Here is a 23,211-nt window from a genome sequence, read left to right as displayed (position 1 = left end):
TTTCTCAGAATATCAAATATGAATTAGGGGCTGAGACTTGACTGGATCAGATATTGTCCTCATTATAGGTGGGTGGAATGGGAAAAAGTCAATTCCGTCCTTAGCTGGAACAATGGGACAATGACCTGGGACAACCAGATAGGAAGCTTGGCCCAGTGTATTCCTCTTGGGGTGACCTCCACTTACGTTTTCTTCCATTGTTGTTTCTAAAGTCTCCATAATGTTGTAAGTATGCATAGTGTAAGCTTGTAAGTATAAACAATGCAGAAAAACACCTTACTGTACTTCTTACACTTATGTATGTAGATTTTTCTATGATTTGAGTTATACTTGTCAATATTTAACTAAAGCTCTAAGTTCATGTGTGCTTCACCAATTTCATCTTCTTAATTAACTCTAAGTAGCCATCTGAATAAAGAACCTGTTATTTGCAACTAGCACATGTTGCACCCCAATAAATAATTTTATAATTTCAATAAACAGTCAAGCTACAGCTTGTAAAACAGTTTTGAGATAAGAAAGTAGTATGATCCCTGTTTTACATATGGGGAAATTGAGGCACAGGTACTGTATTGTGGAGCTCACAGTATCAAGCAGCCTTACAAAATTCTGCTCAATCCTCCCTCCTACCACCCCCACCCCCTCTTCCGCAAGTAGTTTTATTTTATTATCAGTCATGTTAAAGGCCAGGTAAGTATATGTTCTGCCAGTGCATGGTAAATGTTCATGACTGTTTTGCAAGGCTTGTCTAAAGGCACAGTTAACATAATACTTTAGGGTTATGATAAACGGTCTAATGGCTTTTTTTAAAATATTCAGACCTGTAGAGTAAAGATGCAATTAGCTTTGCAAATGGTTAATAAAATAGAAATGTGGTGGCTGGTTTGTTATTATGTATTTGCATTATGATAACAGCTGAAGGCCCCAGCTGAGCTGAGGACTCCATTGTGTTCGCTGCTCTAACAGAGAGTCCCTGCCTCAAAGAGCTTACAGTCTAAATAAACTAAACAGAAAAAAGTTGTGGGGGGAGGAAAGGCAGGTACAGAGAAATGAAGTAACTTGTCCAAGGTTACAGAATAGTTCATTGGCAAGGCCAGGAATAGAACCCAGGTTCCCTGAGTCCCAAGCCAGTGCCCTAGCTACTGAAGCATGCTGCCTCCCACAGCAGTTTGTCTTCTCAGGGTTGGAAGGAGTGCCTCTGATCACTTCAGAAATTCTAGAAGCAGGATTAGTTTCCTGCATTCTGAGAGCTTAGTCTCCTCCCTCTGCGGCAGGAGGTATTAGAAACACAGCACTGAGAGGAGTTTTAAAGAAGGATGCTGTTGGCTCAGCATGAATAAATCATTTCCTGATAGGCCTTTTCACTCAATATCCACAAGAAAAAACCCATTCCTCATTGCTTATCTCTCTGTTTCAGGGAAAAACTATTTGTCCTTCAGTCTCACCAGCAGAGCTTGTCTTTACTACAAAATATACTCACATTAGAACACAACCTTAACTGTTAACAGGTAACATGGTGTTGAGAATGTCTTTGCAGTCAGTGTGGACAAGAATAGGTTGCACCAAACCATCATGTCAGCTAGTCATGTTTAAACCCTATAGAGACCAGAGTGTAGCCCTCACTAGCTGAGATCGTGTCGAACATGACTTATTCTTACCTACACTGGCTGCAAAGTCATGGTCAGCATCATGATGATCAACTCATTTCCTCAAAGCTGTGTTCTGAGAGAATTACATTTTTTAGTGAATACAATGCCACCATGACTTAATTGTCTTCTGCAGGGCCAAAAAAGTCTCTATAGCAAAGGTGACCAACTGCAAAGAGAAAAGAAGTTAATTCACAGTTTTGTCTTGAAAAAGGTACTAAAATCTTTAAAGGCTAAGAAACAGCATAGACAGAGGTGTATGGGAGCTGTGGATTAATTAATTAGTTTTGGTATTTCCTTATAACAAAGTACTGAACAAGGTCGTCTTTCATGTTGGAAATTAAACACTTAGCTCAATTGGTAACCTTTCAGCAAGACAGATTGGCAAGGAGAGGAGGCAGTGAAGATCAGAGCAGATGAAATTACCTGAACCATTGTCCAATATACTGATTTACAGGTAGCTGTAAACAACAAAACATTTCTTTCTCAAAGACATAAAAAGACATCATTCTTGCTCCTGAAAGATCTACTGAAGGTTGGTGTTTTCACTTAATATTAATAGCCGCACTCATGCACAGATCACCAAAGACCAAACACGTGTCAGTTAGTCCATCGGTCAATTGAACAACATGATGAAGAAGTCATTTTAAAATAAAATGTACACAGCTTGCCATGCTTTGAATGGCGCCATTGCTGGGCTTTCTTGCCTTTCCAATATTGTACATTTGAACCAAACTAGATAGCATAGGTGTGGTAAGAAAATAAGCCCAGATCCTGGAGATGAGCCATGTGGCACCTGGTGCAGTGCTGATCATTAGGCTACTGGGCACTGTTCTGGTCCTGAGGAATAATTTAATGCACTCTATTAAAGTCCAGCTTCCTAGTTACTTTATAGTATATTTAGTGGTAAGTTATTTCTGTTTGTTTAGATAAATTACTTTTTTAAAGGGTAATCAGACTTCTGTTTTCAACAGTGTCTGGTGATTATCAATGCCTGAAATTTCTGGGTACCCAAGTGTATGTTCTTTTAAAAGGCCTGATTTTCAGAGGATGAGTGCTCAGCATTTTTTGATAATCAGGCCCCATTAAAGAAAATTTCATCTTAAACATTTAAAGAGAATTTGGTGTAACAGAAAATCCACGACAACTGCCACCGGCTGCTGTAGATGCTGGTGCAAGGTCCTGTGGCAGGAAGTCTGTTAGGAGGGGAGGTTGCAGTAACAAAAGGTGCCCCCAATCTCTCCCTTCTTCCTGAGACTCCACGGTAAGGCTGTGCTGCCCAAAGAAAGGGCATTGCAGGCTGGGAAGGTGTGGTATAGTGGGGTAAATGTAGATGACTAAGTACTGCCCATATAATCCACTGGTCAGTGGGTGTTATATGTCCTCCTCTGTGCCCAGTCCATGGAAGAAGCGAGACTGTGGCAGCACTTGGCTTTTTAGCGCAAGCTGTAGTGACTCATATTTCCAGATGTCATGGTCCCCAATACAGTCTCCATTGATGGCCAAGATGGTAGCTCTTATACCTGCAAAACCTGTATGCATGTCTTTCACTTGTATATTTGTCTGTGCAGAGTGGGTAACTGCATGTGTAAATGGATTTTTGTGCAGTCACCCAGATTTAATGTGTAAATGCAGCATTTTCATAAACAAGAAAGAGATTTTGAAGGCGCAGCATCGATGCCGATATTGTTTATTATTTTCCTTTTTCTTTTACTAGGTTGATTATTGTTTCATGCGTGGTTTTTTTTTAATTGATTGATACAATTGGTAGAAGGGGTTATCCTAAAATAACATGCCCCATGCAATTGTCCTGTTGTCTGGAATGTTTTCTTATCACTGTGACGATGGCAGTCTTTGCAATGGCATTGATCTCGAACATTTCTGTATCAACTTTATTTGGCTGGATCCCAAAGTGTCTTAATATTTACATAGGTCGCGTCACCCAGCTACTTCTGAGGTGAAACAGCAGTTATTTAACATGACCCAGCAACACTACTCAGGAGTTGAGAACAGGAAGTGAAAAGTGACTTCATGAATTGAAACTACTGGGTGAATTCTAAGTAGGCAGAATTTAGTTAACCAATTTTTAATTTGGCCAGAGCACTTGGCTTGACACACTGGATCTGTAATGACCACAAGAAGTCAAGACCTTATTTTTTTAAAATCTCATCCTAAAGTAAACAACTCTGATAAGACAACACCCCCTAACTTCCTGCTGGAGCTCTGAGGGGAAACTGCCACCAAACGACTCTCCAGCACCATTTCTTGCAACACCTGGGTTTTCCTGGATGTTTCCTAAAAAAGTTATTGACCTTTCTTAACTGATGAGATCTGACACAATCACAACCCAGGGTGGTAGGATTGTCAGGTTAGCCCTCTGCAGAACATGGCTACTTTTGCTCTGCTTTTTCCCTCAGAAGAGTAGCTGATCTACATTTTAAACAACACTCTGCCCTGGTCTACACTGGGGGGGGAAGAGGAGAGATCGATCTAAGTTACGCAACTTCAGCTACGTGAATAACATAGCTGAAGTCGACATACTTAGATCGACTTACCGTGGTGTCTTCACCGCGGTGAATCGACTGCTGCCGCTCCCCCGTCGACTCCACCTGCACCTCTCGCAGTGGTGGAGTACAGGAGTCGACAGGAGAGTGCTCGGGGGTCGATTTATCGTGTCTAGACTAGACGTGATAAATCAACCCCCACTGGATCAATCGCTGCCCGCCAATCCAGCGGGTAGTGTAGACATACTCATAGTTGGGAGTTCAGAGTGGGATTTTCAAAATGGCCTAAATGATTTGTGAACACAAGTCCCATTCACTTTCAATTGGATTTGTGCTACTAAGTCATGTAGGCACTTGAAAATCCCACTCTTACTCTATACATCCCTGCATAGAATTAAGGGGGTCTGAAGAGACAAGAAAAGTGTCATTTTTGGCTCACAGTCAATTCTATTGGCAGGTAATCTGGAAGTGGAAGAAACTCTTATGGTTTCATACTATAACTAGAGACATTTTTTTCATTGCTACTCAAAAGGATTTTAGTTATAGCAGATGGTGATGAGAAATCAGGAGAAAAATATTTAGGAGTTATTGTTTAATGAAACAGCCCAACATTCCTCCGGTTAAGAACTTCAAATTCTGTCATTTTGATTTCCAAATATAGGAACAATAGATAAAGCATATCTCAAACTCACACTGCAGATTACTTAAGAAATATACCCACGCGGACAGCAAATGTATGTAATATTTCAACATGCGACAGTCAAAAGGCTAGCAGCATTGTACACTGAAGGCTTCCATTTCCCCAAAAGTGCTGGCTGGTGTGGTGTTTGCTTTCTCAGGCTATGCTGTCTGGAATCTGCACAGGAACCTGAAAGACTTTTCCGCTGCTGAGTGACCACAAAGCAGCATTGTAAATCGAATCTCAACACTCTGTAGTGACAATATTTGTTAAATAATGCCAAGTGTGACCTAAGTTGAAACAACTGGACCCTTAGGAGCTATAGCTGCACTTGAATCAAGATTCAGAAGGTGATGAGAAAATGTTTTATTTGTTAGCTTCTTTTCCCCCCATTAGCTGCATGTTGGTACCGACCTATATCAGAATTCATTTTAATTTCTGTTGCAATTTTATAGAGACATTGTCAACCCAAAATTTGAATGGAAGAAAGGAGGAAGATGTTTATCTCATAGGGGATGGGAAGGAATGTATCAAGCAATCCCACGGAGGAGACTTTATACTCCCTACCTACTCCCTGTGTCTGAAGGGAGAGAGCAAACAGCCTTTATCTCTAATTCTGACAATTATTGATTTGATAAACAAGGTTGAAAATTGTTTTTAATTATGAAAAATACTTGGTGGGAAGAGTCCAGGGTCTTGGGCAGATTTGTTTCTCTTTGAGTGGTAGGGGGAAGGTTTTGCCAGATATTCCTATCTGCATTCCAGCTGATTGCTTTCTTCCCGGGGTTCTGTGGAAGATCAGGTGGAACAGTGCCAAGTTTCTGCTTGTGGTCTCAACCTGGGTTCTTACTTCTGGCACGCTGACATTCTGGACTTGGCACTGAGTCCCTTAGTCCTTCTGCCCAATGCACTTTCACTGCTGTCTCAGAGCCAAGGCCAGATATACCTCCCAGTCTGAGGTCCCTGTGTCTGATGCACGGATGCTGGCCAAATGAGCAGTTTGGACTGTGATTATTCTATGGAAGTCCAGGAGAATCTGCTGGAGAAGGAAATCTTTCACCAAAAATCACAGCTGTATTAAGTGGAGGTGGTTTCTCTCTCTCTTTGCTTTCTTGCTCTCTTTCTTTTCTCTCTCTTTGCTTTCAGCCTACAGTGAGAACACTCTTACAAAGACTTACTTCCCATGTTCTCACTGGTTCGAGAGCTGCTCCTGTCCTAGGACCTAAGTGTGTGGTGCTCACTAAATTATTGGGACCATAATGAGGGACATAATTAGGAATGTTCCATACACCACCTGGCATGGAAGAGATTGTGTTCCCAGTGGTGACTGCATCAACTCGAATAGCACCCGAGATCCAGAAATACATGGCTCACCAACTGTGCATGGTTTCCCAAATCCTTGTCTATGGCACTCTCAGCATTTCACCTCAATCAGTCAGTAGATCTGTCAGTATTTTTCTAAGTGACACTTGCTACTAGGGGAGTTTAGGCAGGTAGGGTGGGATAAGTGTAGTAATAATCTCAGGTAATTCAGCACCTCTCATACAGAAGGATCTGAAAGTATTTTAGGACCAGAATTCTGGGGGCCAGATTCTGCCTTCAGACTACATTCTTGGTGGTTGAAGAGGAACTGTGCAATCATAGAATCATAGAATATCAGGGTTGGAAGGGACCTCAGGAGGTCATCTAGTCCAACCCCCTGCTCAAAGCAGGACCAATTCCCAACTAAATCATCCCAGCCAGGGCTTTGTCAAGCCTGACCTTAAAAACCTCTAAGGAAGGAGATTCCACCACCTCCCTAGGTAACCCATTCCAGTGCTTTACCACTCTCTGAGTGAAAAAGTTTTTCCTAATATCCAACTTAAACCTCCCCCACTGCAACTTGAGACCATTACTCCTTGTTCTGTCATCGGGTACCACAAGGAACAGTCTAGATCCATCCTCTTTGGAACCCCCTTTCAGGTAGTTGAAAGCAGCTATCAAATCCTCCCTCATTCTTCTCTTCTGCAGACTAAACAATCCCAGTTCCCTCAGCCTCTCCTCATAAGTCGTGTGCTCCAGTCCCCTAATCATTTTTGTTGCCCTCCGCTGGACTCTTTCCAATTTTTCCACATCCTTCTTGTAGTGTGGGGCCCAAAACTGGACACAATACTCCAGATGAGGCCTTACCAATGTCAAATAGAGGGGAATGATCACATCCCTTGATCTGCTTGCAATGCCCCTACTTATACAGCCCAAAATGCTGTTAGCCTTCTTGGCAACAAGGGCACACTGTTGACTCATATCCAGCTTCTCGTCCACTGTAACCCCTAGGTCCTTTTCTGCAGAACTGCTGCCTAGCCACTCGGTCCCTAGTCTGTAACAGTGAATGGGATTCTTCCATCCTAAGTGCAGGACTCTGCACTTGTCCTTGTTGAACCTCATCAGGTTTCTTTTGGCCCAGTCCTCTAATTTGTCTAGGTCTCTCTGTATCCTATCCCTACCCTCCAGCGTATCTACCACTCCTCCCAGTTTAGTGTCATCTGCAAACTTGCTGAGAGTGCAGTTCACGCCATCCTCCAGATCATTAATGAAGATATTGAACAAAACCGGCCCCAGGACCAACCCTTGGGGCACTCCACTTGAAAGGGGCTGCCAACTAGACATGGAGCCATTGATCACTACTCGCTGAGCCCGACAATCTAGCCAGCTTTCTGTCCATCTTATAGTCCAATCATCCAGCCCATACTTCTTTAACTTGTTGGCAAGAATACTGTGGGAGACCATATCAAAAGCTTTGCTAAAGTCAAGGAATAACACATCCACTGCTTTCCCCTCATCCACAGACCCAGTTATCTCCTCATAACCCAGTTATCTCCTCATAGCTGGAGAAGCTGGAAAAATTCTGACCAGGTCACTTCTTGAGAGAGTAAAGTGGCTCAGAATTTCTAAGCAGTGTATCCGCTGCTGCTACCACCACACACCTACTCAGGACCAATTGCCATTTGATCCTGTGCATTTTTGGATTGCTCACCTATTGCTGAAATCTGGCCACCTCTGAAATGCAGCAGCTGTTCAACACTAGAAGTGGTGGAAGTGAAGAATAACATCTCCAGCTGATGAAACTGAAGAGGGCATATTAGATATTCAAAATGTAATTAAACAAGATGCAATAGGGTGAAATGGCTAAAAAGAAACAATCTCATTTGTGCCCCCTCCCAAAATAGAACATGACAAAATTTGCATCACTTAAGTACACAATCTTTGCCTGGACCAGATGTTGCTGGAGGAACTCCTCATTCATTTAGTACCAACAGACAATTCCTGTAGATTTCGCCCAGCACCCTCATGCAATTTTGGACTGACGTTTGGAGAAACAGATCCAATCCTGTGTCTGAATCCTTTCCTTTTGGAGCTGTCTACTTCAATTTTCTTCCTGTACATTTTTAATTTTTGTGGAAGTAAACACTGAATTTTTCTTCTACCATTCTGTAATCTCCCACTTCCTCTTTTATGTTTGTGAGAGTATTCATAGAACATAGAAATGTAGGACTGGAAGGGACCTTGAGAGCTCATCAATGCCAGCCCCCGGTGCTGAAGCAGGACTGAGTAAACCTAGCCCATTCCCAGAGGCGGATTAAGGTTTTGTGGGGCCCTGAGCCAGAGCAAGTGGGGGCGCCCCTCCCCACCCCTTCCCCCTGCAATCTCACCCCAATTCCATCCCTTCTGCCTGAGGCCCCAGCCCCACCTCTGCCCCGCTTCCCCACCGCACCGCCCCATTCCACACACAGTCAGCCCCATTCTTCCCCCCCCCACTGTGGCCCCACAACCGTACTCCTTCCCCCCACCCACAGCCCTAAAACTGGAGAAGCTCTGTCTACCCGCCCCCGCCATGACCCCAGCCGCAGCAGGGAGAGCTCTCCCAGCCCTGGGGCCTCAGCAGGGAACTAGTCCCGGGGCCATAGTTATAGTTTGACTGCTCTATTGGGGGGGCAAAGTGCCCATGCATTCATGCACACGTGTACGCTGAAGCCAGTCCCCTTGGGTTACTGGCTCTCTCCCCCCACCGACAGCGGTACCTGGGCTGCCAGTGCTGGGGAGGGAGGACAGGATGGCATAATGGGGGAGCCCCAGCTGCTACCTGCAACCCCTCTGGCACTGGCTGCTGCAGCGATGTCACTGCTTTGGTGCTACTGCGGTTGCCTCCCTTCTGGGGCTGCTGCTGCCCGGAGAATGCTATATGCTGGGCTCCAGCTTCCCCCCACCCATTCCCGTATCCCTTTCTCTTCCCCCTCCCATCCCCATTCCTCTCCCCGGCTCTTCTCACTCCACTCCCTTACTCTGTGCCCCCCCTCCCGCAATCATGGTTGTAGAGGAAACCGGGGGGAGGGGCACTAGGACCCAGGAGGCAGCATCCAGCTGCTGAGGCAGGACCCAAAGCACTGGGGAAAATCTGCTCCATCCTGCTCTGTCCGCTCCCCACAAGCCGAAACATGCCTGGGGATGGGGGACACAGCATGGGAATGACATAGACATAGTCCCCTCCCCTCCCCCAGGGCAAGCAAAGCCAGGGAGCGGGGAAGGGGCATGAGTGCCTGTTTTTCTGGGGTCCCCCAATTGGCCAGGGCCCCTGGGCACGGGCCCTGTGGTACCAGTGGCTAATCCTGCCATTGCCCATCCCTGACAGGTGTTTGTCTAACCTGTTCTTAAAAACCTCCAATGATGGGATTTCCATACTCTCCCTTGAAAGCCTATTCCAAAGAGATACCCCTTATAGTTAAAAAGCTTTTCCTAATATCTAACTTAACACTCCCATTAATTGACTGTTAATTGACTACTTAATTAATGACTTTAATTTCCCTAACACTATTCAAATATAGTTATTACTTTCGAACTGCAGCTAAAAAAATATTGTTAGGGATTATTTTTCTTGTAAGTGGGAGTAATTCAGATCGACCTGTCTGTCAATTATCTAGGAAGAAGAAAGACAATGGGCTTCTCCTTGGCAAGCCTTATATGGTGCACTTCTTAGCATCATCTGCATGTCTGGACAAAATGGCTAAAGTCATTAATCATTTCAAAGCCCACAGAAAACAGGAAGAGGCAGGACATCTTGGGTTCTCCCTTGCAATGGTCCCTGATTGACAACTCTCTCTTCCAGCCAGAGAAGCCAGATTGTCACTGAATGAAGCTTGTGTGGACAGTGGTGGTTTTGCATTGCAATGGTTTGTTGCAAACCTGTTTTTCTGTGTATTAATCCATCCTTATGGTTTGGCACTCCCACCGTTTCACTTTGGATTCTCGGTTAACACTACAGATTGTCAGAGTCATTCTCTGTTAAGAGCACCAAGCTTCACCTAGCTTCATAATGAAACCAAAAACTTCACATTATTTTGCTGCTAACATCAGGTTCATTAGAAGTGTTTCTGAACCTTAGCAATCTTCTTGATGGAGTTGGCCTGAGTTTTGAGCTCATAAATCTGGGAAGTTTTACGTGCTTTCGTGTTTTGTTGCTAATATTCCATACAGCTCTATCCAAAGCATTCTTCCTAATTCTCTTGTTGCCCTTTTTATACTTCATGCTTAACAATTCATTAAAGCATGATCTCTGATAGGGAGTGGAGTGCTGGTCTTAGGCAGCAGCACTGTTAGGGTCAGTGTTGATATTTCATATATTATTTGTTTTTTACTATCTGTCTAGGTGCTTATATGGTCCCATCACTGTAATATCTGAGTATTAATGAATGTATCCTATTCTCACACCTGTGAGGTAGGGAAATGCTATTATCCCTATTTTTCAGACCGAGAGATTAAAGTGGCTTGCCCAGTGTCACATAGGGTCACTTGGCCAAGGTAGCTTTTTCCTGCAATTGGGAAGCTGAGTCTGTACCTAGAATAAGCAGGTCTTATGCTAAGCATTGGTCAGATACAATATCTGGCTAAGCCTTGAATGGAGTTAATACTGCAACCCCTACCGCTTCTAGAACAAAAAGCTGCTTAAAAATCAGTTCTCTTCAAGATAGGTTGCCAAACCTGGTGCCTGGAAAGAGAGGAGTTTCATTTACAAATAGCTAACAATAAACATTTTCAAATGAGATATTACAGGTCTGAGCCCTGGCTTATTATGCAGAGTAGACATACCCTTGGAGTCAGAGTACCTAACTAGCTTGCTGTTAGACTGCTGCTATTTTTTAACTGCTGAGCAGGGCCAGCACAACCCATTAGGCGACCTAGGCGGTTGCCTAGGGTGCTAAAATTTGGGGGGCGGCGACAGCAGTGGCCGGATTTTCGGCTGCCCTGGTCATCGGTGGTATTTCGGGGGTGGGACCTTCCGCCGCCTCTGTTGGGGGCGGTATTTCAGGGGTGGGACCTGCTGCCTAACGCGCCAAAAAAGGTGGCGGCACTCCTGCTGGCGAGACAGCCTTAGTATGAACTACTGGCTGTGTAAAAACCTTATTGGTATCAATGGGAAAAGTGAAAGCTCACTCAGCATTTCCATACACTGCTCTTGACTTTGGATTTCTCTCTGTGCATCAAGTGACCTCTGGGGTTCACCTCAGGCTACTTGTGAGGCATTGCAAAAATCCCTCATTTGTTTAATATCAACAAGCAATTGTTTCGGACATCACTCAACAGTCACATGCAATCATATAACCTGTTCTTATACACATCCCAGAACTCAGCTGCACACTCTCCAAAATGCAACCTGGCATCTGATAATGTAAAAGAAGAAAAAACAAATGGAATCCATGTTAAATCCAAAGCTATTGTATAAATATTTTTTCATGTAGAGTTAAGATGCAAAATTTCTTCATCTCAGAAAAATAAACAGGAATTACACAGGATTTTATATGCTCTCCTTTAGAAAAGGATGACTTCCTTTAAAAAAAAAACACAACTCATTGTTATTCAATGGAAATCATCCATCAGGGCAGGGAATACTCTGCAGGCCAGGAGAATTTTAAGGTAGCTGTGTCTGTATAAATAACTTTTTAACTATTGTTTTACTGAAAATAGTTTTTATTGTAAACTGTCTGGGATTGACACTGTCTTGTACAGTACTGGGCACATTGTCAACACCTAAAATGGTAATAAATAATTGCATATTCATAACTAGACCAATGTACAAAACAAAAAAACAATACTTCTAAAAACAGTTGTTCCTTGCCAACCCATCCATTCTCTGGACTTTCATTCATGAGGGGAGGAATCATGAAAGTTCATATGAGGCTTTGTTTCTTATCTTGACCAATGAAGCAAAAAAGAAATGCTGCCATAGTAGCAATGGGTACATCTGTAATATATGCTGTGTGTAGTGCCAAGTGTCTATACTCAACAGGTAATGATGATGCAGTTTGAAAGATTGTCTAACTATTTATGTTTTTATGCTACACTCATCACCAGGGTATCTGATGCCTTACCTGATGAATTTGTGAAAGATTCACAAGGCATCAAATTCAAGGTGCCACCCCAGGATCTGGATGTAGTGTCCTAAATTCTAATTATGCAAAAACAAGGGGCTTAATCCGCCATTGCCTTGCACCTGGTTAGTCATTTACACCAGTTCATTTTGATTTCATAGCACTTCACACTCGCATTGCAGTGGTGTAAGTGACTGCACACAGTGCAGGGCAAAGGAAAATGAGTCTCCTATGGCCTGTGTTCTAGGTGGATGCCTTTCTGCAACCTGCTTTGCCCATGTCTCTCTTGTGGGAGCATTGTGGGAGGACCCTCTGCTAGGATCTTAGTGAAAGGTATTTTTCATGTTTTATGAACTAGAGCCAGCTTCCAATACCCTTACTCACATGGAATAGCATCTTATTTCGCAAGAAGTCCTGTGGATTTCAGTGGGGTTGTATGATAAGTACAGTCCTATTCGGTGTAAGTAAGAGTGACTGAACCTAACACAATGTTTCTTAGTGAAAAGATCCTGTTATTTCCACAAGTGGCACCAATCAAACCAAGTGGAGAGGTGAAATGTTTAATGTGCAGAATTTTCTGGGACTTGTTGGGTTTGGGACAGGAATGTAACTTTGATTGGGGCTTGAGTGTGTCACTTTCTGCCACGTCCAATATCTCAGTGGACCTTCATTACTGAATCATGTTCAGAGTCTTTAGATAACTCTGTCCCGTAGATAATTTCTCTGTCAGAATTGTTGCCTTATATTCTAGAGAGCATAATTTAAAGATTAGTCCTCCTATTACAGATGCTGGAAAGAGTAATGAGTAATCCTCTCTACATTGCAGCTGTTGTTTCATGTGTAATATGACCCCCGTATTATGTCAGTGGAGTGAATCAATGCTTTCTCTGCACAATCAAAGTCTTGAGCTTATGTCAGTCCCTGTGTTGACTCGTCTTTTGCAATCAGGAGTGAATTAAAATGTACCTTCAGAACTACCTGGAGGAAAGCTTACACAGCACCTGTCAGTTCTTTCTAGCCTTAGCAAGGTCTATTTACCTTTGCTTTTAAAAACAAATGCAAACCTAGAACATGAATTATAAACCTTTAAAAAAGAAACTTCTCCCTGCCACCCATAAGAATCGTGCAAAAATCTCATTATAACTATGACATTAAGATCATATTCAGCCTCCACTAGGAAAATGTCATTTTAAGGGGTCTCGGTGCATATCTGGTTTTGCAGGTGCCTGGGAATATACAGAGCTATGGACATTTAAAAAAATACTAGAATTACATTCAGTGGGTTTCCTTTTAATGTTCATGATCGTTTCTACAATGTAAATACATTAATAAGAAGTAAAAGTAACCCTGTATAAATAATACCAAACAATAACCAAAAGTAGGGCTGTTACATGCAATAAACATAGTCTAAGAGTGCAGTGGGCCATGCATGTGTTGGTTTGGGAGTGTTTGGTGTGTGTGTGTGTGTGTGTGAAAAGTTTGTATTTATTTTTCATATTTATGGGTGTGTGTACAATTATTAGCAAGATATAATGCATGTGGAAAATACAGCATGTGGTTGTATGAAACAGAGAACTTATCTTCAGATACTGTTCTGTGATTCTATACCAGATGGCGCTTTCTTGCCATTTGCTGCTTTTTCTCACCTTTCAAAACTGGACACACAGCTTTTGGGTACAGTGCTCAGGTACTACAGTGATGAGAGTGGTCTCAAAGCTTGGATACACACACTACCGTTTGCCACCCTGGATGTATTGGACAGACATTGGCTATAATGAACAATTTTGCTGAATTAAGTAGATTTCAAAGTATTTTTCTATTCTTACCCATTTTGCACAACCCCAGACACTGTTGTGCACACACACACATAATAGTAGAAGTAGTACTGTGTTTTCCTCACCATTTGAGACACATATAGTGAAAATTACATATAATTTGTTTTACAGTAGATTCCAGAGGCCCTGACCAAGATTTAAGGCCCCATTGTGCTAGGCACCATACACATGTGGAGAGACAGTCCCAAACCACAATATAGAGCACTACTATTGTGAAACTATGGCTCACGTAATCTCTCCATATCAAAGCTACAGGTTTAGAGTACTTGATCAAAACAAGATCATATTCCTCAACACCTAAGTATTTTTATTATGATTAACTTGTCCCATTCTGCTTTCCCATATGAAGAGCCTTGGAATAAAAAGTGGTTGTTCTTTGGTGCCCATGAGCATCACAAAAGAATGGCAAAATGAACAGTCCACAAAAGAAAATGGCGTCTTAGAATTCACGAGATAATGTCTGACTCTGCTTGATACACTGGTGAAAACTGGTGGTGGAAATACAGTGAATGAACCTGCAGGTATGACTGATGGGAGCTCAGAACGTTATTGTCCATCTCTGTGTAATCACTATAAAAAAGAGGTAAAACATTATGCAGTGTAATCTTCTAAGATTAGATTAAGATTAAGGTTAAATTAATTTAATTTTAGATTAAGATTAAATTAAGGTAAAAGGAGTTCCAGCACCTTGAAACATGCCAACAACCAGTGTAATGTGTAGTCTAGTGGAGTAGCAAAGGCCTCAGGTGAACCACAGAACAATCTGTGGGAAAAGAGGAACACATGGAGATCCTCCACATTGGCTAAGAATATCAGGAGTCCCTCAACAAGCAAACACCATCACTACTTCATTGTTATCCAGTGCAGAGTCTTAAAGTTTTAGTTCATTTTAGTCTCCCTATGCTTTAAAGGTGCCACCATGTAGAGCATTCGAAAGCAATAACAAGTCTGGTAGAACTTTTCAGTGAGTAAATGAAAGATTAGCGAGACAAAGTGGGTGAGGTAACATCTTTTAGTGGAACAACTTCTGTTGGTGAAAGAGACAAGCTTTCAAGCTACACAGAGTTTTTCTTCAAATTTGGGAAAGGTACCTCACCCATCTTGTCTCTCTAATATCCTGGGACCAACGTGGCTACAACACTATTGCAAATAACTGAAAGATTGGCAGGAAGTAGTAGTAATCATAGTTTCTGCTAACTGTGCTTGGGGAAAGCTCTAGACATAAAAGTCAAGGTCAACAGCTGCAATTCTTCTTTCACACCAATGTAAACCATAGGTGAGTCCACTGAAGTCAGTTGAGTTCCACTGATGGAAAACCACTGTACGAGGAGAATCAGGGATACTGTATGTATCTGGGAGGAAGTACTGGTCCACATCAACTAACTTGGAGATGGGTTATGAGAGGAAATTGGATTTCAAACCAGCTTGTCTTCAGCATCTTAGCTGCGTACTCCAGGCAATAACAGGAGATAATTTTTGTCCTCATCTAAATACTGTGTTTTAGACCAGGAAATGCACAAACTTTTGCCCTCCTCAGAGATCATTCTACTCCTTGTGCAGTCTGATAAAAGTTCTCAAGAGAATAATGGTCCTGAGCTCCTTGAAGAAGGTTTTCTGGAAAGCAAGATAACTCTTTACTAGAAAGTGTGGGTGTAAATTCACTTCCATAATTCTTAACAAAAGTGGCATTATGTAATTCGTGTAATCATTATCTACTTCCATAGGTAGCCTGCAGTATCTTGAAATCCTGCCTTTTCTTATTCCCTTTTCCTCTGTTAATGTTAGTAATGATATTGTCTTTAATAAGAGCTACTGAGTTTGCAAACCTTCCATTTATTGAATGTTAGCTTATACATTTGCTTTCAAACCCTTGTGTTTTCCCTTCAATAACAGATCATTCATTTTCACTTTGTTCCTCAGATTCTAAACATGTCCATCATTTCCTCTAATAACTAAACAGCCACTGCCAAAAAGACAAGGAGATATTTTTTCCAGTTCATTGTACATGATATTCTCAAAGGCTAGACTCCCTTGAAACATCAAAAGGGAACTACTATTTTCTATCTCTTACAATATCTTATGGAAGACATATGGCCAACAATCCCTGTGTTGTGATGTATTGTTTCCCGCAGGTAATCGAGTGCCTTCATATCATTAAAGCAGTGCTAGGCTTGGTCTACACTACCGACAGGGCTGGTACAATCCATTAGGCGACCTAGGCGGTTGCCATGGGTACTAACATTTGGGGGGCGGCGACCGCAGCAGCCAGATCTTTGGCCACCCCAGTCGTTGTTGGTATTTCGGGGGTGGGACCTTCTGCCGCCTCTGTCGGGGGCGGCATTTCGGGGGCGGGACCTTCCGCCACCTAGGGCAGCAAAAAGGCTGGCGGTACTCTTGACTACCGACTTATGTTGACATAACTATGTTGCTCAGGGGTATGGAAAATCCACATTTCTGAGTGACACAGTTATACTGACCTAACCCCTGGTGTACACAGCACTCTGTCGATGGGAGAGCTTCCTCCATCAACATAGCTACCGCCTCTCAGGCAGGTGGAGTACCTACGCCAATGGAAGATGCTCTCTCGTATGCATAGGTAGCTTCTTCACTAAGCGCTACAGCAGTGCAGCTGCAGCACTGTAAGTGTAGACAAGCCCTGATACTCAAGACACCTGATTTCTAGTCCTGGCTCTGCCACTGGTTCATTATATGACTGTGAGTAAGTCACTTGACTTCTGTGTGCTATAATATCCCATTGTAAAACAGGGATGCTAATCTCTCCTACCATGTTGAAGTTTAATGAATGTTTGTAAAGTGCTTTGAGATCCTTGGTTGAAAGGTGCTAATCGAAGGGAAAATAACTATTTTACCCAGAGTACTCAAGAGAATTGCTGAGAGGGAGAACACTATAAACCAGGGCTGCACTAAACTTTTGTAACAGATCCTGTAAACTCAAGATTACATTTGCTGAATAGTTTGTGAATTTAGTAAACTTGGGCTGTGTTTGAAGTAAACCCTGCCCGGGCTATGTCATGATTTCATCTTAGTGGTTTAGCGGAATCAACCTGTGTTTCCAACCTGAAACCAGGCAAAAATCTGATATTTTAGCTGAGTTTTGCACATGTACCTGTAAAGCAAAACTGCACAGTTTCTCATAATTCTACAATGAATCAAAAGAGGACACTTGCTGAATCAAGAAAAAGGAACTTGGTACTGTGTGAAAGGTATCTGATAAAATCCATGAATTGTGCAGTTACGAAGATTTTACATAAGAAAATACTTGAGCTAACCTTTGTATTGACAGTAGTGCTGTCAGTTGTAAGGGCTATATGGGACTGATATGCTTTGATTGATTGATTAACTACAGATTCCTCCTGGCCCTCACACATTAGAAAAGCTATCCACCTATATTTATCCCCAAATCAGATCCACCTAAGAAGTAAAGACAATAAGAAAATGGTTCATGTTATGTGAGACACATTGTCTAAGGACACACAGATCATCCAAGGTCAGGAGTTCCTCTCACCAAGAATAGAAACTGTGATATAGCACGGCCAGAGGGCAGTGATACATGGGAGATACGTAAGCCCCAGGATGATGAGAGCCTTATTCCCTGTAGAGGGAAGAGCGGCTGCTACAGATTAATTAGAGCACCTGAAACCAATTAAGCCAATTAGAGCACCTGAAGCCAGTCACATGATAAAACCTCCCTGCTACAATCAGACAGTTGGAGGAGTTGAAGCAGAGTAGTTTGGTGTTGGAGCAGAGAGCAGCTTGGAGGAGAGCAGTTTGGAGGAATTGAAGCAGAGTGGTTTGGTGTTGGAGCAGAGAGCAGTTTGGAGGAGAGCAGTTTGAAGGAGTTGAAGCAGAGTGGTTTGGTGTTTGGAGTGGAGAGCAGTTTGGAGGAGAGCAGTTTGAAGAAGTTGAAGCAGAGTGGTTTGGTGTTGGAGTGGAGAGCAGTTTGAAGGAGTTGAAGCAGAGTGGTTTGGTGTTGGAGCAGAGAGCAGTTTGAAGGAGTTGAAGCAGAGTGGTTTGGTGTTGGAGTGGAGAGCAGTTTGAAGGAGAGCAGTTTGGAGAAGTTCTGTGGTGGGCCAGAAAACTAAGACCCTACATAAATGGAAACCCGGCTTGTGCAGAGCAGAGGGACTCTACAGACACAAGGGGTTGGGAGAAACTTGGGACAAGCGGAGAGAGGGCAGGAAGCCCCACAAGCTGAAGGGCTGGAGAGAGAAGTAGCCTAGGGGAAGGAATCGCTAGTTCATGAGACCGCTATCCCTAGGGCCCTTGGGCTGGGATCTGGAGTAGAGGGCAGGCCCGGGTCCCTCCCTCTCCACTCCCCTTTTCTGGGACACTAGTAGGACAGTTGATACCCCAGTTCAGGGGTGAGAAATGGTGTCCTGAACGCCCACAAGAGGAGGCAGGACCCATCATAATAGTGCCAGCAGTTTGCCACAAAACTAAAATAGCTAAATGAGTGTATTGTTAATCACCTAGGCAAGAATCTCTCTTAATATGCAGATGAATAAAACCTCTTTGTTCCTCTGAACCTAGCTAAAAAAAGATCCAAGCTACCAAGTAAGGGTGAAGCCCTGCTTCCTTATGTAAAGAGACCCATTGCAGATTGTGAGGGGATCAAGAGAAGGGCAGGGAAGCTGCAGTTAAGTAAAATGACTGGCTGTGAGACTGAAGGTCAAATTGGACAAACTATCTTTTACCCCAAGAAATCCAAGTTGCATGTTTTCACCCCAGAGGATTAACTATACATTGTTTTCTTTGTAAATCAAATATACGGTGGATAATCTGTCTTTCACTCCAAATTAGAATCTGCACATTTGTGTGCCTTCTGGTCAGATCTATATCCTTCTAGATACGGAAAAGACTCTTGTTTGATTATAATGTGAAATGGTTAAATATAATCAAACAATGTATGGAGTATATCTTCCAAATTTAGACTATTATAAGAATTTTGTTGGTTTTTGTTGTAAATAATTGCTGCACTCTAGAAGTAATAGGAATTGTCTGGCACTAGGAAAAAGAAATGTTAAAAGATATAAATCAAGGTATTACTTCAGGATATTAAGAGAAAATGCTTAAATTCCAATTGACAGTAGAGGCTAATAATAAAATAAAATCTTTGAAAGAGATCAAACCTAAAAAGCCTCTGATAAGAAAAAGATTGAAGAAGTTTGTTATACACCCAATCCATCTACTTGATATTAGTGGAAGCAGCAAAGAAGCGGAAAGCGCTAACAACTAAGCACTCTTGGCATTTTTCTAATAGGAGTAAGAGGGTGGCCCCCTTCTATGAGCTCTGAAACTAAGGTACATAAACTAAAGACTCTCACTATGTGAAGAGTGAGAACAAGAGGCTGAACAATCCTAAATATGACCGACACTCAGACCAGCCCCATGGAAAGGTCTCTTCCCCAACTTAGGGTTAAGCAGATAAGAAGATGTGGTGAGATTTCATTGCAAAGATTGTGGTTCCCCTTTTATTTTGTAATATAAATCACCATAGGTTATCTTGCTGAGTCTCTCTAGTGAGACCTCAAGTAACCATATTTTAGATTTGAACACCTTTGTATGTCTAAGCAAATTGGCCTAAGGGAAATTGAAAAGAAATGTTTTAAGCAATTTCTTTTAATATTCTATTCTTATCTCTTTTGGACCAATTCATTCAAACTATACTAACCACACTCTTTAAAGTGCCTTAAAGACAAGTGCATCCTTGGAAGTGCGATAAATGTGTTAGGTATTAAAGAATTGAGAACTGATGTTCATAAGTAAATGTAATAAGAAATCTTGGTAATTTGGATTGTTCCGTGATATAACTGCTGAGCCTCAACTCCAGGCTGTGATGATTGTGTGCAAGGTTGTAATGTGTGTGTAGTACCCACAATTGGTTGTGTCTATCTTTCAGTGGAGAACTGTTGATTATATATTAATGTGGTTTTGGGAGAATTAATACAGTAACTCCTCACTTAATGTTGTAGTTATGTTCCTGAAAAATGCAACTTTAAGTGAAATGATGTTAAACAAATCCAATTTTCCCATTAGATTTAATATAAATGCAGGAGGTTAGGTTCCAAGGAGTCTGTTTTTGAAGTTTTGGGGGGTTTTTTTTGTTTGTTTGTTTTTTTTGAAGAATTGCGACTTTGAAGTCTGTTATTGACCAGAGAGATTGAAGTGTTCTCCTACTGGTTTTTGAATGTTATGATTCCTGATGTCAGATTTGTGTCCATTTATTCTTTTGCATAGAGACTGTCCAGTTTGGCCAATGTACATGGCAGAGGGGCATTGCTGGCACATGATGGCGTATATGATATTGGTAGATGTGCAGGTAATGAGCCCCAGATGGTGTGACTGATGTGGTTAGGTCCTATGATAGTGTCCCTTGAATAGATATGTGGACAGAGTTGGCACTGGGGTTTGTAGCAGGGTTTGGTTCTTGGGTTGGTGTTTTTGTTGTGTGGTGTGTAGTTGCTGGTGAGTATTTGCTTCAGGTTGGGGAGCTGTCTGTAAGCGAGGACTGGCCTGTCTCCCAAGGACTGTGAGAGTGAGGGATCGTCCTTCAAGATAGGTTGTAGATCCTTGATGATGCTCTGGAGAGGTTTTAGTTGGGGGCTGTAGGTGACGGCTAGTGGCATTCTGTTACTTTCTTTATTGGGCCTGTCTTGTAGTAGGTGACTTCTTGGTACACTTCTGGCTCTGTCAATCAGTTATAACATTCAGAAACCAGTAGGAGAACACTTCAATCTCTCTGGTCACTCAGTTACAGACTTCCAAGTCGCAATTCTTCAACAAAAAAACTTCAAAAACAGACTCCAACCTGAAGCTGCAGAACTGAAATTAATTTGCAAATTAGATACCATCAGATTAGGCCTGAATAAAGACTGGGAGTGGTTGGGTCATTACAAAACCTAAACTTAATTTCTCCAATACTAATTTCTCCCTACTGTTACTCGCACCTTCTTGTCAACTGTCTGTAATGGGCCAATCTCTTACTACTTCAAAAGTTATTTCTCCTCCTTTGGTATCTTGCTGTTAATTGATTTATCTCATTAGACTGACTTAACACTTGGTAAAGCAACCCACATTCTTTCATGTATTTATACCTGTTCCTGTGTCTTGTACTTCATATAGCTGATGAAGTGGGTTCTAACCCATGAAAGCTTATGCCCATATAAATTTGTTAGTCTTTAAGGTGCCACAAGGACTCCTCGGGTTTTTTGGGTTTTTGTTTTTGTTTTTTACAAGTAACTGTGTTAACCCCCCAAGTATCTTAGCTGCTAATATTAGTACTTCTTGCCTGTAGAACAATGTATTTAAATATGAAGACTGTCTAAATAGTTGTGGGTTACTGGGCGTTATGTAGTCATATGACCTTTATATAACACCTTATAAAGCAATATGGTGTATTTTTTTAAGTACTTTTCTCCTAGCCAGTAAAACCAGTTTAATACATGCATTGGTTGCAGGCATTATCTTCTGATTACCTGAAATAATCTGGTTAATTATCACTTGCCTGTGGTAGTCTAAAGTCTGCTGCCCATATGCATGTGACTAAAGCAGACAGATTCAGTGGGCGTTTGATTGGGCTTTAGACCTAAATGATTTATACCTACATTGGGGAAACTTGCTTCACCTTTGGCTTTTCACAGTAGTTTGGATTTTAGGGACAAATTCTGGTTTGTTACACTGGTGGAAATCTGAAGTATTCTCTGGGTTTACACTGGACCTGTTTTGTTAAATCTCCTGATTTCATTTATGCTTAGAATATTTACACTTTAAAGAGGGGAAAGGGCAACAGCAGTAATAACATGCCTTTGTGAAAAGGTTACTCCATTTAACCCACGGACCCAACAAACAAATTTTTCCTTCCCTTCCTCTACCATGTGCATAAATCATTAGATATGAGAACATGTTGCCAGGCTCGGTTTAAATTCAGTTAGAAACAATTTGTAGCTGTATTAATACACATCACTTGCAATGGCGTTTCATCCCAAAGAGATCTGGCATAGAGCCTTGTTGGTGATTGTTATGTTCATAAAAATTGAATTTCTGCCTGAAAGCATGTGGGGCTGCTGCGGTTGCTTCAAGATTTTATCAGTAATCAACTTGGAATAGGCATGAAATCAGGACGGGTGTAGAGAAAGTAGATAAGGAAGTGTTGTTTACTACTTCTCAGAACACAAGAACTAGGGGTCACCAAATGAAATTAATAGACAGCAGGTTTAAAACAAATAAAAGGAATTATTTCTTCACGCAACGCACAGTCAACCTGTGGAACTTCTTGCCAGAGGATGTTGTGAAGGCCAAGACTACAACAGGGTTAAAAAAAAGAACTAGATAAATTCATGGCGGATAGGTCCATCAATGGCTATTAGCCAGGATGGGCAGGAATGGTGTCCCTAGCCTCTGTTTGCCAGAGCTGGGAATGAGCAAGGGGCTGTATCACTTGATGATTACCTGATCTGTTCATTCCCTCTGGGGCACCTGGTACTGGCCACTCTCCGAAGACAGGATACTGGGCTAGATGGACCTTTAGTCTGACCTGGTAGGGCCGTTCTTATGATCAAAAGGGAAGGAAAAAACAAACAAAAATACCCCAAAAGGGAATCAAAGCAAGACTCCGTCCTTGACCCACTCTTCTCTAATGCCTTTTCTCTAGGTGACTTCATCAGCTCATATAACGTAGCCCATGTCTGCATACAGTCACTGTAGTAGCATACCTATGAGCAATATAGCTATGTTGTCCTAAATTTTAAGTGTAGACCCCATGGCTTCAACTGCTGTCTCTACACTGATGAGTCACAAATCTATCTTCTCCCTGCTCCTGCTCCTGCTCCTGCAGTTTGGCCTGCCACTATGTTGTCTTCTCCTACAAGCCTCTCCATTGACAACTTAACATTTCCAAAACTGAGCTCCTTTTCTTGCTCCAGACTCCCCTCTTTTCTCCATCGCTTTAGAAAACACCACCATCTTCCTTGTCACACAGCTGCCTGAGCTGCCCCAGAGCCAGGTCCACTGGCCACTGCAAAAGTCATGGAGGTCACAGAAAGTCACAGAATCCATGACTTCCATAACCTCCGTGACAAACTCACAGCTTTACCCATGGTGTAAAGTGATATTGCGTATTTGCATTGT

The 23,211-nt window shown here is 42.2% G+C and overlaps 2 protein-coding genes across 3 annotated transcripts in view; one reads left to right on the top strand and one right to left on the bottom strand.

The window, feature by feature from the left end:
- KCNC1 (potassium voltage-gated channel subfamily C member 1) overlaps positions 1-23,211 on the bottom strand; it is a 195,486-nt gene that overhangs the window by 920 nt on the left and 171,355 nt on the right. The window lies entirely within an intron of this gene.
- The window catches only part of SERGEF (secretion regulating guanine nucleotide exchange factor), a 257,753-nt gene that overhangs the window by 228,892 nt on the left and 5,650 nt on the right, over positions 1-23,211 (top strand). The window lies entirely within an intron of this gene.

Source organism: Mauremys reevesii, linkage group 4 (genome assembly GCF_016161935.1).
Source record: "Mauremys reevesii isolate NIE-2019 linkage group 4, ASM1616193v1, whole genome shotgun sequence".
Taxonomy (NCBI): domain Eukaryota; kingdom Metazoa; phylum Chordata; order Testudines; family Geoemydidae; genus Mauremys; species Mauremys reevesii.
The sequence above is the reverse complement of the archived record's forward strand: the minus strand, read 5'-3'. Positions and strand labels throughout refer to the sequence as shown.